Genomic DNA, 18,505 nt, shown 5'->3' with positions numbered 1-18,505 from the left:
ATATGGACAGATTTAAAGCCTTTAGCCTAACATTTCCCTAAAACTTCTCTCTCTTAATTCTGGTACCATTTTCATTGACTTCATTTGAACTCACTCTGTTAGCTTTAAGTATTTCTTTAGATATGGTAACCAAATTTGAAAAGCATATTCTGCTTTTGACCTTTTGTATGATATTAACAGCTTGCTAAATATTTCCTTATCCATTTACTTAAAAGCTATTCTGATATTTGCCAGAAGACAGTTTGTCTCCTTTACTGTTCAAACCTTCCTTATTTAAAATGTAATTCCTTGGTAAAGCATTTGTTCAGTTCCTCTCAAAAGATTCACCTCTCTTTTTAACTCCTTTTGTTACCAAGTGGTTAAGAACTGATGGTCATCCATCTTCCACTTTCTCACCCAAATGTCTTGAACTGACTTTTTTATTATTTAACATTTCCCCATAACTCCTCCTCCATCAGAAGTGGCACCACCCTCCTTTGTTCTTGTTCTCTCACTTACCTTAGGCTTTATCCCTTTGAGCTTTATTTCACACAGAACCAGAACACCCACATCTCAGTCCTCAGACTCTTCCTAGACATTTCACCCATATCTCCCTTCCTATCCTGGTTACATCCACACACAATAAGACTCCCCAGTCCAAGTTTTCAAGGAGCACTCCTTGCCGAGCTCCTACTCTTGCTCCTTTTAGAAAGTGACATTATAGGGATGGAAGGGTTTCCAGCTCCTGCTCCTGCTCCTATTAACTGTCTCTAATCTTGCACACAGATAAGTTGAAATAATAGAACCTAAACCAGCATTGAAAGAAATGTTGACTCTACAATATATACATTTTATAGTATCAGGAGTGTTTAGCTTCACAAACAGGTTTAGATCTTCAGTTCTAGAAATGTTTGGATGATTTTTCCCATGTTGTCCCGTAGTGGTGTATCCATTGGACTGTCTCCTGTTAGTTAAGACTTCAGTATGGTTCCTTTTTTAGATATTAGCAATTTGATGGGATTTTGCTGTTTTCGTAACTTCAGACAAGTGTGAAATAACTGTTTACTTATGTGTGACCAGCAGATTTGGGCTCTCAGTTTCATCTGCTATCTTCTGCAAAGGGCTGGAGGCCTTTGAACCCCCTTGGAATCAGCCATATCTGTGAAAGTCATGTCCAATTAGAAGAAAAACATGTCACGGGACAATTCTGTATTGTATGTCACCATAAAAGTGGACTAGACTGAATTTTTTTCTTAATTTGTTTAATATTTCATTTGATTTTTTAATTTTCTTTTCTTTCTCCTCTCTTGATTTTGAAAACTTGTTCTTAGGAGCCATGAATACACCCACAAATTTTATCTCAATTAGCTCACCCATATTGGCTTAGGAGACTTACCCTCATATAGTTTTGCTTTTAAATAAAAGGTTTTATCCTTTTTTTACCATAACCTGTCCCTTGGAGTCCTGATTACACCCACAAAATTTCATTTCAGTTGGTGCACACATACAGGTGTCAGAGCAGTATATGTAAGGCATGTGTACAAGTAGGAAGCAGGGAGGGTGATTGGTTCCCAGTGAATGTTGGTTTGTGGTAGGGGTGTGTGATGTCCCCATGGTTGTTTAATTTATTTATGGATGGGGTGGTTTGGGAGGTAAATGCAAGAATTTTGGAGAGAGGGGCAGATATGCAGTCTGCTGTGGATGAGAGGGCCTGGGAAGTGCGTCAGTTGTTGTTCGCTGATGATATAGCTCTGTGGCTGATTTGGGTGAGAAACTGCAGAGATTGGTGACTGAGTTTGGAAAAGTGTGTGAAAGGAGAAAGTTGGGAGTAAATGTGAATAAGAGCAAGGTTATTAGTTTCAGTAGGGTTGAGGGACAAGTTAATGGGAATGTAAGTTTCATTGGAGAAAAACTGGAGGAAGAGAAGTGTTTTAGGTATGTGGGAGTGGACTTAACAGCGGATGGAACCATGGAAGCAGAAGTGAGTCACAGGGTGGGGGAGGGGGCGAAGGTTCTTGGAGTGATGAAGAATGTTTGGAAGAAGAGAACTTTATCTCGGAGCAAAAATTGGTATGCTTGGAGGGATAGTAGTTCCATCAATGTTATATGGCAATGTTATATGGCATGGGTTATAGATAAAGTTGTACGGAGGAGGTTGGATGTGTTGGAAATGAAATGTTTGAGGACAATATGTGGTGTAAGTTGGTTTGATCGAGTAAGTAAAGGGTAAGAGAGATGTGTGGTAATAAAAAGAGAGTGGTTGAGAGAACTGAAGAGTGTTTTGAAATGGTTTGGTCACATGGAGAGAATGAGTGAGGAAAGATTGACAAAGAGGATATATGTGTCAGAGGTGGAGGAAACAAGGAGAAATGGGAGACCAAATTGGAAGTGGAAAGATGGATTGAAAAAGATTTTGAGCGATCGGGGCTTGAACATGCAGGAGGGTGAAAGGCATGCAAGGAATAGAGTGAATTGGAACAGTGTGGTATACCGGGGTCGATGTGCTGTCAGTGGATTGAACCAGGGCATGTAAAGTGTCTGGGGTAAACCATAGAAAGTTCTGTGGGGCCTGGATGTGGAAAGGGAGCTGTGGTTTTGGTGCATTATACATGACAGCTAGAAACTGAGTGTGAACGAATGTGGCCTTTGTTGTCTTTTCCTAGTGCTACCTCGCGTGCATGCGGTGGAAGGGCGTTATCAATGCATATGTGGCAGGGTGGCGATGGGAATGAATAAAGGCAGCAAGTATGAATTATGTACATGTGTATATATGTATATGTCTATGTATGTATATATGTGTATATGTATAGGTATGTATATGTGCGTGTGTGGACGTGTATGTATATACATGTGTATGTGGGTGGGTTGGGCCATTCTTTCATCTGTTTCCTCCACTCCCACTTCTTGTTCCCTTCACCTCTGACACATATATCCTCTTTGTCAATCTTTCCTCACTCATTCTCTCCATGTGACCAAACCATTTCAACCCCCCCTCCCCTCTTCTGCTCTCTCACCCACACTCTTTTTATTACCACACATCTCTCTTACCCTTTCACTGCTTACTTGATCAAACCACCTCACGCCACATGCTGCCCTCAAACACCTCATTTCCAACACGTCCACCCTCCTCTGCACAACCCTCTCTACAGCCCACGTTTCCATATCCTCGTTCCGGTTTCTTTAAATACTCCCTCAAATTTTCATCTCAGCCCACCCATATAGGTGAGGAAGCTGGGCATACCCTCAGATATTCAGAATTTCATTTTTTTATGTGATTATAACTGTATACTGGACTCTACATGCTTGAGGTTTCATGGCAAGTGAAAAGTCACCATTGGCAAGGCAGTATTATTTGGAGTACAGTCTCATCGGAGAACCTCTCATCCCAAAGGGGCTCACACATTCCTGTTATTGGAAGTGGTGCAGCCTTGAGCTGCTGGAGCTTCTGGAAAGAGATTCTGGGTAACAGCATGTGTCTTACATAGAAATTGGTCCTGAGATTATAATAGAGAAATGAAGAAATAGATGTACAGTACAGCAAGAGAACTCTGTACTTGTTAGGCCCTTCCTCTTGAACTCTGCTCTTTTTCATCCAATCTAAACTTATGTACTGTATTCATGTTTACATTATATATGACCAAAGAAAGAAAGAGGGCAAAAAATTAGAAACAAACTGGGAAGATAGATGACAGAGTGGCGGGGAAAATAGTTTCCATCCTGCCACCACCTGGTACGGGCTGCCATAGGTGGCCACAGTTAGGAAGAAAGTCAACTATCCTTCCAACCACCCTGTTGCCTAAGCAGCAATATAAAGATAATTTGCTTCAAACAGCTGTTTACTTCTGATAGATCTAAGGAAAGGAAAATATTCTTGTCAGATAAATAAGTAATAGACAATCATAGTAATGCAGTCAGTGTTCATTGTTTTGTCATTTATGTATGTATGTAAGATTGTCCTCATCGACAAGTGTTTGTCATTGTGTGATTCGTATTCATTTGTTGATAGAGTTTTACACTCATTTGTCTGGATGTATGAGTGACTATGTTTATTGAAGTACAGCAATCTCTTAAGGATTCTTCATATTTCGTGAATGCCTCATAGTTTTGCTGATAAGCATAACTGACAAGGAAAATTACTTGCCAGTACTATCTCCAGCAACATTGCTTATCATGCACATGACCAGGCACACTGTACCCCCTTTTCCCATCCATCCCAGCACTTCCCCTCACCTAGCTTCCTCTCCTATTGACCCACCTGCACTTGGCTAGCTCTTCATTCCCATATATTTCTGGTGAATGCAGTGCAGTATACTGTATTTCATATTCAATGCATATTTTGCTGTAGAAATTAAACTCATGTTTGTTTATTAATTTGCTCTTGCAAATATGGTTTTTCTTGTATGTTGTAGAGTAAAATGCTAACAAGTCAGTATATTGCAAATCTCTGTCTGATGGAAGGGGGCCATTCTCAGTTGGTTAAGATATCCAGGTCCTAACTATATATATATATATATATATATATATATATATATATATATATATATATATATATATATATAAATAAATAATATATATATATATATTTTTTTTTTTTTTGCTTTGTCACTGTCTCCCGTGTTTGCGAAGTAGTGCAAGGAAACAGACGAAAGAAATGGCCCAACCCACCCCCATACACATGCCTTGATTCAATCCACTGACAGCACGTCAACCCCAGTACACCACATCGCTCCAATTCACTCCATTCCCTGCCCTCCTTTCACCCTCCTGCACGTTCAGGCCCCTACCACACAAAATCTTTTTCACTCCATCTTTCCACCTCCAATTTGGTCTCCCTCTTCTCCTCGTTCCCTCCACCTCCGACACATATATCCTCTTGGTCAATCTTTCCTCTCATTCTCTCCATGTGACCAAACCATTTCAAAACACCCTCTTCTGCTCTCTCAACCACGCTCTTTTTATTTCCACACATCTCTCTTACCCTTACGTTACTCGATCAAACCACCTCACACCACACATTGTCCTCAAACATCTCATTTCCAGCACATCCATCCTCCTGCGCACAACTCTATCCATAGTCCACGCCTCACAACCATACAACATTGTTGGAACCACTATTCCTTCAAACATACCCATTTTTGCTTTCCGAGATAATGTTCTCGACTTCCACACATTCTTCAAGGCTCCCAGAATTTTCGCCCCCTCCCCCACCCTATGATCCACTTCCGCTTCCATGGTTCCATCCGGTGCCAGATCCACTCCCAGATATCTGAAACACTTCACTTCCTCCAGTTTTTCTCCATTCAAACTCACCTCCCAGTTGAATTGACCCTCAACCCTACTGTACCTAATAACCTTGCTCTTATTCACATTTACTCTTAACTTTCTTCTTCCACACACTTTACCAAACTCAGTCACCAGCTTCTGCAGTTCCACACATGAATCAGCCACCAGCGCTGTATCATCAGCGAACAACAACTGACTCACTTCCCAAGCTCTCTCATCCCCAACAGACTTTATACTTGCCCCTCTTTCCAAAACTCTTGCATTTACCTCCCTAACAACCCCATCCATAAACAAATTAAACAACCATGGAGACATCACACACCCCTGCCGCAAACCTACATTCACTGAGAACCAATCACTTTCCTCTCTTCCTACACGTACACTTGCCTTACATCCTCGATAAAAACTTTTCACTGCTTCTAACAACTTTCCTCCCACACCATATATTCTTAATACCTTCCACAGAGCATCTCTATCAACTCTATCATATGCCTTCTCCAGATCCATAAATGCTACATACAAATCCATTTGCTTTTCTAAGTATTTCTCACATACATTCTTCAAAGCAAACACCTGATCCACACATCCTCTACCACTTCTGAAACCACACTGCTCTTCCCCAATCTGATGCTCTGTACATGCCTTCACCCTCTCAATCAATACCCTCCCATATAATTTACCAGGAATACTCAACAAACTTATACCTCTGTAATTTGAGCACTCTCTTATATATATATATATATATATATATATATATATATATATATATATATATATATATATATATATATGTATATATATATATATATGAATGTATTGGAAAGAATCACAATTTTGCGCATGATCAAGATATTCCTATGAGTCCACGGGGTGAATGAAACACAAAATGTTCCCAAGTGCACTTTCATGTAATAATCACATCATCAAGGGAGACTCAAGAGAGAAATATAAGTCAGTTGATATACATTGAAGACATGAAGCTAGGACGCCATTTGGTAAACATGTGGAAAGGGAGCTGTGGTTTCGGGCATTATTGCATGACAGCTAGAGACTGAGTGTAAACGAATGGGGCCTTTGTTGTCTTTTCCTAGCGCTACCTCGCACACATGAAGGGGGAGGGGGATGGTATTCCATGTGTGGCGAGGTGGCGATGGGAATGAATAAAGGCAGACAGTGTGAATTGTGTGCATGGGTATATATGTATGTGTCTGTGTGTGTATATATGTATACATTGAGATGTATAGGTATGTATATTTGCGTGTGTGGACGTGTATGTATATACATGTGTATGGGGGTGGGTTGGGCCATTTCTTTCGTCTGTTTCCTTGCGCTACCTCGCAAACGCGGGAGACAGCGACAAAGCAAAATAAATAAAATATATATATATAAAATACAATATATATATATATATATATGTGTACGTGTAGGAAGAGAGGAAAGTGATTGGTTCTCAGTGAATGTAGGTTTGTGGCAGGGGTGTGTGATGTCTCCATGGTTGTTTAATTTGTTTATGGATGGGGTTGTTAGGGAGGTAAATGCAAGAGTTTTGGAAAGAGGGGCAAGTATGAAGTCTGTTGGGGATGAGAGAGCTTGGGAAGTGAGTCAGTTGTTGTTCGCTGATGATACAGCGCTGGTGGCTGATTCATGTGAGAAACTGCAGAAGCTGGTGACCGAGTTTGGTAAAGTGTGTGGAAGAAGAAAGTTAAGAGTAAATGTGAATAAGAGCAAGGTTATTAGGTACAGTAGGGTTGAGGGTCAAGTCAATTGGGAGGTGAGTTTGAATGGAGAAAAACTGGAGGAAGTGAAGTGTTTTAGATATCTGGGAGTGGATCTGGCAGTGGATGGAACCATGGAAGCGGAAGTGGATCATAGGGTGGGGGAGGGGGCGAAAATTCTGGGGGCCTTGAAGAATGTGTGGAAGTCGAGAACATTATCTCGGAAAGCAAAAATGGGTATGTTTGAAGGAATAGTGGTTCCAACAATGTTGTATGGTTGCGAGGCGTGGGCTATGGATAGAGTTGTGCGCAGGAGGATGGATGTGCTGGAAATGAGATGTTTGAGGACAATGTGTGGTGTGAGGTGGTTTGATCGAGTGAGTAACGTAAGGGTAAGAGAGATGTGTGGAAATAAAAAGAGCGTGGTTGAGAGAGCAGAAGAGGGTGTTTTGAAGTGGTTTGGGCACATGGAGAGGATGAGTGAGGAAAGATTGACCAAGAGGATATATGTGTCGGAGGTGGAGGGAACAAGGAGAAGAGGGAGACCAAATTGGAGGTGGAAAGATGGAGTGAAAAAGATTTTGTGTGATCGGGGCCTGAACATGCAGGAGGGTGAAAGGAGGGCAAGGAATAGAGTGAATTGGATCGATGTGGTATACCGGGGTTGACGTGCTGTCAGTGGATTGAATCAAGGCATGTGAAGCGTCTGGGGTAAACCATGGAAAGCTGTGCAGGTATGTATATTTGCGTGTGTGGACGTATGTATATACATGTGTATGGGGGTGGGTTGGGCCATTTCTTTCGTCTGTTTCCTTGCGCTACCTCGCAAACGCGGGAGACAGCGACAAAGTATAAAAAAAAATATATATATATATATATATATATATATATATATATATATATATATATATATATATATATATATGTATAGATTAGAAAGGGTAGTGAGTGGTGGGATGAAGAAGTAAGATTATTAGTGAAAGAGAAGAGAGAGGCATTTGGACGATTTTTGCAGGGAAAAAATGCAATTGAGTGGGAGATGTATAAAAGAGACAGGAGGTCAAGAGAAAGGTGCAAGAGGTGAAAAAGAGGGCAAATGAGAGTTGGGGTGAGAGAGTTTCATTAAATTTTAGGGAGAATAAAAAGATGTTCTGGAAGGAGGTAAATAAAGTGCGTAAGACAAGGGAGCAAATGGGAACTTCAGTGAAGGGCGCAAATGGGGAGGTGATAACAAGTAGTGGTGATGTGAAAAGGAGATGGAGTTAGTATTTTAAAGGTTTGTTGAATGTGTTTCATGATAGAGTGGCAGATATAGGGTGTTTTGGTCGAGATGGTGTGCAAAGTGAGAGGGTTAGGGAAAATGATTTGGTAAACAGAGAAGAGGTAGTAAAAGCTTTGCGGAAGATGAAAGCCAGCAAGGCAGCAGGTTTGGATGGTATTGCAGTGGAATTTATTAAAAAAGGGGGTGACTGTATTATTGACTGGTTGGTAAGGTTATTTAATGTATTTATGACTCATGGTGAGGTGCCTGAGGATTGGTGGAATGCGTGCATAGTGCCATTGTACAAAGGCAAAGGGGATAAGAGTGAGTGCTCAAATTTCAGAGGTATAAGTTTGTTAAGTATTCCTGGTAAATTATATGGGAGGGTATTGATTGAGAGGGTGAAGGCATGTACAGAGCATCAGATTGGGGAAGAGCAGTGTGGTTTCAGAAGTGGTAGAGGATGTGTGGATCAGGTGTTTGCTTTGAAGAATGTATGTGAGAAATACTTAGAAAAGCAAATGGATTTGTATGTAGCATTTATGGATCTGGAGAAGGCATATGATAGAGTTGATAGAGATGCTCTGTGGAAGGTATTAAGAATATATGGTGTGGGAGGAAAGTTGTTAGAAGCAGTGAAAAGTTTTTATCGAGGATGTAAGGCATGTGTACGTGTAGGAAGAGAGGAAAGTGATTGGTTCTCAGTGAATGTAGGTTTGCGGCAGGGGTGTGTGATGTCTCCATGGTTGTTTAATTTGTTTATGGATGGGGTTGTTAGGGAGGTGAATGCAAGAGTTTTGGAAAGAGGGGCAAGTATGAAGTCTGTTGTGGATGAGCGAGCTTGGGAAGTGAGTCAGTTGTTGTTCGCTGATAATACAGCGCTGGTGGCTGATTCATGTGAGAAACTGCAGAAGCTGGTGACTGAGTTTGGTAAAGTGTGTGAAAGAAGAAAGTTAAGAGTAAATGTGAATAAGAGCAAGGTTATTAGGTACAGTAGGGTTGAGGGTCAAGTCAATTGGGAGGTGAGTTTGAATGGAGAAAAACTGGAGGAAGTGAAGTGTTTTAGATATCTGGTAGTGGATCTGGCAGCGGATGGAACCATGGAAGCGGAAGTGGATCATAGGGTGGGGGAGGGGGCGAAAATCCTGGGAGCCTTGAAGAATGTGTGGAAGTCGAGAACAGTATCTCGGAAAGCAAAAATGAGTATGTTTGAAGGAATAGTGGTTCCAGCAATGTTGTGTGGTTGCGAGGCGTGGGCTATGGATAGAGTTGTGCGCAGGAGGATGGATGTGCTGGAAATGAGATGTTTGAGGACAATGTGTGGTGTGAGGTGGTTTGATCGAGTAAGTAACGTAAGGGTAAGAGAGATGTGTGGAAATAAAAAGAGCGTGGTTGAGAGAGCAGAAGAGGGTGTTTTGAAATGGTTTGGTCACATGGAGAGAATGAGTGAGGAAAGATTGACCAAGAGGATATATGTGTCGGAGGTGGAGGGAACGAGGAGAAGAGGGAGACCAAATTGGAGGTGGAAAGATGGAGTGAAAAAGATTTTGTGTGATCGGGGCCTGAACATGCAGGAGGGTGAAAGGAGGGCAAAGAATAGAGTGAATTGGAGCGATGTGGTATACCGGGGTTGACATGCTGTCAGTGGATTGAATCAGGGCATGTGAAGCGTCTGGGGTAAACCATGGAAAGCTGTGTAGGTATGTATATTTGCGTGTGTGGACGTATGTATATACATGTGTATGGGGGTGGGTTGGGCCATTTCTTTCGCCTGTTTCCTTGCGCTACCTCGCAAACGCGGGAGACAGCGACAAAGTATAAGAAAAAAAGAAAAAAAAAAAAATATATATATATATATATATATACACATGTACATAATTCATACTGTCTGCCCTTATTCATTCCCATCGTCACCCCATCACACATGAAATGACTACCCCCTCCCCCGCATGTGTGCAAAGTAGTGCTAGGAAAAAGACAACAAAGGCCACATTTGTTCCCACTCAGTCTCTAGCTGTCATGTATAATGCACTGAAACCACAGCTCCTTTTACACATCCAGGCCCCACAAAACTTTCCATGGTTTACCCCAGACGCTTCACATGCCCAGGTTCAATCCATTGACAGCACGTCGACCCCGGTATACCACATCGTTCCAATTCACTCTTTTCCTTGCATGCCTTTCACCCTCCTGCATGTTCAGGCCCTGATCGCTCAAAATCTTTTTCACTCCATCTTTCCACCTCCAATATGGTCTCCCACTTCTCTTCGTTCCCTTCACCTCTGATACATATATCTCTTTGTCAGTCTTTCCTCACTCATTCTCTCCATGTGACCAAACCATTTCAAAACACCCTCTTCTACTCTCTCAACCACACTCTTTTTATTACCATATATCTCTCTTACCTATTCATTACTTACTCGATCAAACCACCTCACACCACATATCGTCTTCAAACATCTCATTTCCAGCACATCCACCCTCCTCCGAACAACTCAATCTACAGCCCACGCCTTGCGACCATATAACATTGTTGGAACCACTATTCCTTCAAACATACCCATTTTTGCTTTCCGAGATAATGTTTTCGCCTTCCATACATTTTTCAATGCTCCCAAAACTTTCGCCCCCTCCCCCACCCTGTGACTCACTTCCGTTTCCATGGTTCCATCCGCTGCCAAATCCACTACCAGATATCTAAAACATTTCACTTCCTCCAGTTTTTCTCCATTCAAACTTACCTTCCAATTGTCTTGTCCCTCAACCCTATTGTACCTAATAACCTTGCTCTTATTCACATTTACTCTCAGCTTTCTTCTTTCACACACTTTACCAAACTCAGTCACTAGCTTCTGCAGTTTCTCACCCAAATCAGCCACCAGCTGATTGATCGAGTAACTAATAATAGGGTAAGAGAGATGTGTGGTAATAAAAAGAGTGTGGTTGAGAGAGCAGAAGAGGGTGTTTTGAAATGGTTTGGTCACATGGAGAGAATGAGTGAGGAAAGATTGACCCAGAGGATATATGTGTCAGAGGTGGAGGAAACAAGGAGAAATGGGAGACCAAATTGGAAGTGGAAAGATGGAGTGAAAAAGATTTTGTGTGATCGGGGCCTGAACATGCAGGAGGGTGAAAGGCATGCAAGGAATAGAGTGAATTGGAACAGTGTGGTATACCGGGGTCGATGTGCTGTCAGTGGATTGAACCAGGGCATGTAAAGTGTCTGGGGTAAACCATAGAAAGTTCTGTGGGGCCTGGATGTGGAAAGGGAGCTGTGGTTTTGGTGCATTATACATGACAGCTAGAAACTGAGTGTGAACGAATGTGGCCTTTGTTGTCTTTTCCTAGTGCTACCTCGCGTGCATGCGGTGGAAGGGCGTTATCAATGCATATGTGGCAGGGTGGTGATGGGAATGAATAAAGGCAGACAGTGTGAATTGTGTGCATGGGTATATATGTATGTGTCTGTGTGTGTATATATGTATACATTGAGATGTATAGGTATGTATATTTGCGTGTGTGGACGTGTATGTATATACATGTGTATGTGGGTGGGTTGGGCCATTCTTTCATCTGTTTCCTCCACTCCCACTTCTTGTTCCCTTCACCTCTGACACATATATCCTCTTTGTCAATCTTTCCTCACTCATTCTCTCCATGTGACCAAACCATTTCAACCCCCCCTCCCCTCTTCTGCTCTCTCACCCACACTCTTTTTATTACCATATATCTCTCTTACCTATTCATTACTTACTCGATCAAACACCTCACGCCACATGCTGCCCTCAAACACCTCATTTCCAACACGTCCACCCTCCTCTGCACAACCCTCTCTACAGCCCACGTTTCCATATCCTCGTTCCGGTTTCTTTAAATACTCCCTCAAATTTTCATCTCAGCCCACCCATATAGGTGAGGAAGCTGGGCATACCCTCAGATATTCAGAATTTCATTTTTTTATGTGATTATAACTGTATACTGGACTCTACATGCTTGAGGTTTCATGGCAAGTGAAAAGTCACCATTGGCAAGGCAGTATTATTTGGAGTTACAGTCTCATCGGAGAACCTCTCATCCCAAAGGGGCTCACACATTCCTGTTATTGGAAGTGGTGCAGCCTTGAGCTGCTGGAGCTTCTGAAAGAGATTCTGGGTAACAGCATGTGTCTTACATAGAAATTGGTCCTGAGATTATAATAGAGAAATGAAGAAATAGATGTACAGTACAGCAAGAGAACTCTGTACTTGTTAGGCCCTTCCTCTTGAACTCTGCTCTTTTTCATCCAATCTAAACTTATGTACTGTATTCATGTTTACATTATATATGACCAAAGAAAGAAAGAGGGCAAAAAATTAGAAACAAACTGGGAAGATAGATGACAGAGTGGCGGGGAAAATAGTTTCCATCCTGCCACCACCTGGTACGGGCTGCCATAGGTGGCCACAGTTAGGAAGAAAGTCAACTATCCTTCCAACCACCCTGTTGCCTAAGCAGCAATATAAAGATAATTTGCTTCAAACAGCTGTTTACTTCTGATAGATCTAAGGAAAGGAAAATATTCTTGTCAGATAAATAAGTAATAGACAATCATAGTAATGCAGTCAGTGTTCATTGTTTTGTCATTTATGTATGTATGTAAGATTGTCCTCATCGACAAGTGTTTGTCATTGTGTGATTCGTATTCATTTGTTGATAGAGTTTTACACTCATTTGTCTGGATGTATGAGTGACTATGTTTATTGAAGTACAGCAATCTCTTAAGGATTCTTCATATTTCGTGAATGCCTCATAGTTTTGCTGATAAGCATAACTGACAAGGAAAATTACTTGCCAGTACTATCTCCAGCAACATTGCTTATCATGCACATGACCAGCACACTGTACCCCCTTTTCCCATCCATCCCAGCACTTCCCCTCACCTAGCTTCCTCTCCTATTGACCCACCTGCACTTGGCTAGCTCTTCATTCCCATATATTTCTGGTGAATGCAGTGCAGTATACTGTATTTCATATTCAATGCATATTTTGCTGTAGAAATTAAACTCATGTTTGTTTATTAATTTGCTCTTGCAAATATGGTTTTTCTTGTATGTTGTAGAGTAAAATGCTAACAAGTCAGTATATTGCAAATCTCTGTCTGATGGAAGGGGGCCATTCTCAGTTGGTTAAGATATCCAGGTCCTAACTATATATATATATATAATATATATATATATATATATGTGGTAAAGTGTGTAAAAAAAAAAAAAAATATATATATATATATAATATATATATATATTATATATATATATAAATAAATAATATATATATATATATTTTTTTTTTTTTTGCTTTGTCACTGTCTCCCGTGTTTGCGAAGTAGTGCAAGGAAACAGACGAAAGAAATGGCCCAACCCACCCCCATACACATGCCTTGATTCAATCCACTGACAGCACGTCAACCCCTGTATACCACATCGCTCCAATTCACCCCTTTTTTTTCCCCTCCTTTCCCCCTCCTGCAGTTCAGGCCCCACCACAAAAAAATTTCCTTTTTCACTCCATCTTTCCACCCCCAATTTTGGGTTTCCCCCATTTCTTTTCTTTCCCCTTTCCCTCGACACAAAATATTTTTGGTCAATCTTTCCTTCATTTCCCCATGTGCCCAAAACCCTTTTAAAAAACCCCCTTTCTGCTCTCTAAACCCACGCTCTTTTTATTTCCACACATCTCTCTTACCCTTTCACTGCTTACTTGATCAAACCACCTCACACCACATATCGTCTTCAAACATCTCATTTCCAGCACATCCATCCTCCTGCGCACAACTCTATCCATAGTCCACGCCTCACAACCATACAACATTGTTGGAACTACTATTCCTTCAAACATACCCATTTTTGCTTTCCGAGATAATGTTTTCGCCTTCCATACATTTTTCAATGCTCCCAAAACTTTCGCCCCCTCCCCCACCCTATGATCCACTTCCGCTTCCATGGTTCCATCCGCTGCCAAATCCACTACCAGATATCTAAAACATTTCACTTCCTCCAGTTTTTCTCCATTCAAACTCACCTCTTATATATATATATATGTGTACGTGTAGGAAGAGAGGAAAGTGATTGGTTCTCAGTGAATGTAGGTTTGCGGCAGGGGTGTGTGATGTCCCCATGGTTGTTTAATTTGTTTATGGATGGGGTTGTTAGGGAGGTAAATGCAAGAGTTTTGGAAAGAGGGGCAAGTATGAAGTCTGTTGTGGATGAGCGAGCTTGGGAAGTGAGTCAGTTGTTGTTCGCTGATGATACAGCGCTGGTGGCTGATTCATGTGAGAAACTGCAGAAGCTGGTGACTGAGTTTGGTAAAGTGTGTGAAAGAAGAAAGTTAAGAGTAAATGTGAATAAGAGCAAGGTTATTAGTTTCAGTAGGGTTGAGGGTCAAGTCAATTGGGAGGTGAGTTTGAATGGAGAAAAACTGAGGAAGTGAAGTGTTTTAGATATCTGGGAGTGGATCTGGCAGTGGATGGAACCATGGAAGCAGAAGTGAGTCACAGGGTGGGGGAGGGGGCGAAAATCCTGGGAGCCTTGAAGAATGTGTGGAAGTCGAGAACAGTATCTCGGAAAGCAAAAATGAGTATGTTTGAAGGAATAGTGGTTCCAACAATGTTGTATGGTTGCGAGGCGTGGGCTATGGATAGAGTTGTGCGCAGGAGGATGGATGTGCTGGAAATGAGATGTTTGAGGACAATGTGTGGTGTGAGGTGGTTTGATCGAGTAAGTAACGTAAGGGTAAGAGAGATGTGTGGAAATAAAAAGAGCGTGGTTGAGAGAGCAGAAGAGGGTGTTTTGAAGTGGTTTGGGCACATGGAGAGGATGAGTGAGGAAAGATTGACCCAGAGGATATATGTGTCAGAGGTGGAGGAAACAAGGAGAAATGGGAGACCAAATTGGAAGTGGAAAGATGGAGTGAAAAAGATTTTGTGTGATCGGGGCCTGAACATGCAGGAGGGTGAAAGGCATGTACAGAGCATCAGATTGGGGAAGAGCAGTGTGGTTTCAGAAGTGGTAGAGGATGTGTGGATCAGGTGTTTGCTTTGAAGAATGTATGTGAGAAATACTTAGAAAAGCAAATGGATTTGTATGTAGCATTTATGGATCTGGAGAAGGCATATGATAGAGTTGATAGAGATGCTCTGTGGAAGGTATTAAGAATATATGGTGTGGGAGGAAAGTTGTTAGAAGCAGTGAAAAGTTTTTATCGAGGATGTAAGGCATGTGTACGTGTAGGAAGAGAGGAAAGTGATTGGTTCTCAGTGAATGTAGGTTTGTGGCAGGGGTGTATGATGTCTCCATGGTTGTTTAATTTGTTTATGGATGGGGTTGTTAGGGAGGTAAATGCAAGAGTTTTGGAAAGAGGGGCAAGTATGAAGTCTGTTGGGGATGAGAGAGCTTGGGAAGTGAGTCAGTTGTTGTTCGCTGATGATACAGCGCTGGTGGCTGATTCATGTGAGAAACTGCAGAAGCTGGTGACCGAGTTTGGTAAAGTGTGTGGAAGAAGAAAGTTAAGAGTAAATGTGAATAAGAGCAAGGTTATTAGGTACAGTAGGGTTGAGGGTCAAGTCAATTGGGAGGTGAGTTTGAATGGAGAAAAACTGGAGGAAGTGAAGTGTTTTAGATATCTGGGAGTGGATCTGGCAGTGGATGGAACCATGGAAGCGGAAGTGGATCATAGGGTGGGGGAGGGGGCGAAAATCCTGGGAGCCTTGAAGAATGTGTGGAAGTCGAGAACATTATCTCGGAAAGCAAAAATGGGTATGTTTGAAGGAATAGTGGTTCCAACAATGTTGTATGGTTGCGAGGCGTGGTTATGGATAAAGTTGTGGGGAGGAGGTTGGATGTGTTGGAAATGAAATTTTTGGAGGACAATTGTGGTGTGGGGTTTTTTTTGATCGAGTAAGAAAAGGGTAAAAAGAGATGTGGGGAAATAAAAAGAGGTGGTTGAGAAAAACGAAGGGGTTTTTTTAAAAATTGGTTTGGTCACATGGAGAGAATGAGTGAGGAAAAGAAAAGACCAAAAAGGATATATGTGTCGGGGGTGGAGGGGGCAAAGGAAAAAAGGGGGACCAAATTGGAAAAAGGAAAGATGGATTTAAAAAAAATTTTGGGATCGGGGCCTTTAACATGGGAGGAGGGTGAAAGGAAGGGGAAAAAATAGAGTGAATTGGAACAGTGGTATACCGGGGTTGAATTTCTGTCATTTGGGTTGAACCCGGGCAAAGTAAGGTCTGGGGTAAACCATGGGAAAATTTGGGTTTTTTTGCCTTTTGGGGAAAGAAAAGGGGGGTGGGGGGGTTTTTTGGTTTTTCCTTTTAAAACCGGGGGCAGGAAAAATTGAAAAAAAAAAAAAAAAAAAAAATTTAAACGAAAAAAGTTGGGCCCTTTTTTCCCTTTCCCTAAAAACTACCCCCCCCCGCGGGGCAAAAAGGGTGGAAAAAAAAAGGGCCCGTTATCAATCCTTTTGCGGGCAGGGGGGAAAAGGAATGAAAAAGGCCCTTTTAATAGGAAAAATTTCCTGGGGTTTTTAAAGTTAATGCCCCCTTCAAAATTGGGTATATAAATGGGTTTAAAATTTCTTTTCCTTTTATGTTTACCCCCCGGATGTTAGGGTTTTGGGGCCAAAACCTTTTTTATCCTTTTCCCCCCCAAACTCCCACTTTCTTGTTCCCTTCACCTCTGAACATATATCCCCTTTGTCCCTCTTTCCCCACTCATTCTCCCATGTGACCAAACCATTTCAAACCCCCCCCCCTTTTTCTCTCTCAACCCCCACTTTTTTTTATTACCAAATCTCTCTTTACCCCTTTTATTCTTACTGATCAAACCCCCTCACGCCACCTGCTGCCCTCAAACACCTCAAATTTTCCCAAAACGTCCACCCTCCTCTGCACAACCCCCTCTACAGCCCACGTTTCCATATCCTCGTTCCGGTTTCTTTAAATACTCCCTCAAATTTTCATCTCAGCCCACCCATATAGGTGAGGAAGCTGGGCATACCCTCAGATATTCAGAATTTCATTTTTTTATGTGATTATAACTGTATACTGGACTCTACATGCTTGAGGTTTCATGGCAAGTGAAAAGTCACCATTGGCAAGGCAGTATTATTTGGAGTACAGTCTCATCGGAGAACCTCTCATCCCAAAGGGGCTCACACATTCCTGTTATTGGAAGTGGTGCAGCCTTGAGCTGCTGGAGCTTCTGGAAAGAGATTCTGGGTAACAGCATGTGTCTTACATAGAAATTGGTCCTGAGATTATAATAGAGAAATGAAGAAATAGATGTACAGTACAGCAAGAGAACTCTGTACTTGTTAGGGCCCTTCCTCTTGAACTCTGCTCTTTTTCATCCAATCTAAACTTATGTACTGTATTCATGTTTACATTATATATGACCAAAGAAAGAAAGAGGGCAAAAAATTAGAAACAAACTGGGAAGATAGATGACAGAGTGGCGGGGAAAATAGTTTCCATCCTGCCACCAACCTGGTACGGGCTGCCATAGGTGGCCACAGTTAGGAAGAAAGTCAACTATCCTTCCAACCACCCTGTTGCCTAAGCAGCAATATAAAGATAATTTGCTTCAAACAGCTGTTTACTTCTGATAGATCTAAGGAAAGGAAAATATTCTTGTCAGATAAATAAGTAATAGACAATCATAGTAATGCAGTCAGTGTTCATTGTTTTGTCATTTATGTATGTATGTAAGATTGTCCTCATCGACAAGTGTTTGTCATTGTGTGATTCGTATTCATTTGTTGAAAGAGTTTTACACTCATTTGTCTGGATGTATGAGTGACTATGTTTATTGAAGTACAGCAATCTCTTAAGGATTCTTCATATTTCGTGAATGCCTCATAGTTTTGCTGATAAGCATAACTGACAAGGAAAATTACTTGCCAGTACTATCTCCAGCAACATTGCTTATCATGCACATGACCAGGCACACTGTACCCCCTTTTCCCATCCATCCCAGCACTTCCCCTCACCTAGCTTCCTCTCCTATTGACCCACCTGCACTTGGCTAGCTCTTCATTCCCATATATTTCTGGTGAATGCAGTGCAGTATACTGTATTTCATATTCAATGCATATTTTGCTGTAGAAATTAAACTCATGTTTGTTTATTAATTTGCTCTTGCAAATATGGTTTTTCTTGTATGTTGTAGAGTAAAATGCTAACAAGTCAGTATATTGCAAATCTCTGTCTGATGGAAGGGGGGCCATTCTCAGT

General features: G+C 41.6%; 1 protein-coding gene across 5 annotated transcripts in view; it reads left to right on the top strand.

Moving 5' to 3' along the window:
- Positions 1 to 18,505, top strand: part of LOC139746591 (palmitoyltransferase ZDHHC20-B-like) — a 111,188-nt gene that overhangs the window by 68,797 nt on the left and 23,886 nt on the right. The gene's annotated exons all lie outside the window — the stretch shown is intronic.

Source organism: Panulirus ornatus, chromosome 65, assembly GCF_036320965.1.
Source record: "Panulirus ornatus isolate Po-2019 chromosome 65, ASM3632096v1, whole genome shotgun sequence".
Taxonomy (NCBI): domain Eukaryota; kingdom Metazoa; phylum Arthropoda; class Malacostraca; order Decapoda; family Palinuridae; genus Panulirus; species Panulirus ornatus.
Note: the sequence above shows the minus strand (reverse complement) of the source record. Positions and strands in the feature narration are given on the sequence as shown.